The 1,226-nt window shown below is 29.9% G+C and overlaps 1 long non-coding RNA gene across 1 annotated transcript in view; it reads right to left on the bottom strand.

The window, feature by feature from the left end:
* The window catches only part of LOC106692900 (uncharacterized), a 14,478-nt gene extending 13,605 nt beyond the window's left edge, over positions 1 to 873 (bottom strand). Inside the window, exon 1 of the long non-coding RNA XR_001345022.2 lies at positions 794 to 873. This is a non-coding gene — a long non-coding RNA (uncharacterized lncRNA). The remainder of the gene's footprint in view (positions 1 to 793) is intronic.
* Positions 874 to 1,226: the final 353 nt, after the last annotated feature.

Raw genomic sequence — 1,226 nt, 5'->3', positions numbered from 1 at the left:
CGACAGTTAAAGGAGCAGTTACCTACAACCTGGGAAACCCAACCTCATCCCGAAGACTGAAGCCCAAGCTGCTGCAGGACATTCTTTTATAAATTTTTAATAAATATAAAATTAATTCATAGTAACACTACCTCTATTTACTTATCATTATTATTCATTTAATACTTATCATTTCAATGTTCATTTATTTCAATATATATATATATAATGTAACTGTTATATCAACTATATAAGGCCCAACAGGCCGATCTGGAATAAAATTAAAATAAAAACAATAACAGGCAAGTTATTATAATCGCCATAAAAATTCGAAAGTGGAAATTTTTAACACAGTTTTGATATCGGCTAATCTAATCCAATGTATAGTAAAATGTTGCTAATATTCTTTTTGTTGGAATTATAAATACATAATGTCTGTTGTATAAATCATTTGATTCGGTTAAACTAATTTAATTAATAGAAGAAATAAGTAAAAGAATAGAATTTTTTGTTATCACGTTATAAATAAATCCATACAAAGAGTATTTTTGTTTTTATTTATTTATAGATGAAAAATTTTCTAGTTTTAACAAATTAAATCACCACTTTGAGCATTACTCAGCCGCCCAAAATGCTAGTAACCACCGATCTTAAAAGACTCATAGCACCTCACGAAAGGTTGATGGAAAGAGAGAGTGATAAGTTCTCCTAATACTTTCTGTTATCCGAACATCGCCTGTAGCGATTAGTTCAGATTACTAATATTACAATGTACTATATATAGTTTCATAAATCTTATAAAGTATCTACTTACGATATCACAGCACTGAAGGTGTAACCGGTTTCTGTTGCAAACTGAATAGATCTATCGGTCGAAAAACTGATGATTTATAGTAGAAGAGGAAATTATCTACCTTATCTTATCTCGGAGTGCGTACTTTAGCTTTTGTCAGGTAGAAGTAAATAGAACTTATATGGAATTTATTAAAAGAAAATATTCAATAGAACGGATCGGCAACAAACAACGATGTTTTGCTCCTTTGTGAGAGTTTTTTTTTTTAAATAATTTATTTATTGTTATTTACAACTGTATAACATATATACAACAAGTAAATTTACTGTAGGTGAGATAGTGACATGATACAAACATGTGGAGAATATACCCATTGATAGAACTCCAATAACATTTCTAGAGGAGAAGATCCCGAGCAGACGCCTAGGAGGATTATTAGGTAATGAAGGAGAAG

This window comes from Halyomorpha halys, unplaced genomic scaffold (assembly GCF_000696795.3).
Source record: "Halyomorpha halys isolate HHAL.00 unplaced genomic scaffold, Hhal_1.1 Scaffold76.1, whole genome shotgun sequence".
Taxonomy (NCBI): domain Eukaryota; kingdom Metazoa; phylum Arthropoda; class Insecta; order Hemiptera; family Pentatomidae; genus Halyomorpha; species Halyomorpha halys.
Note: the sequence above shows the minus strand (reverse complement) of the source record. Positions and strands in the feature narration are given on the sequence as shown.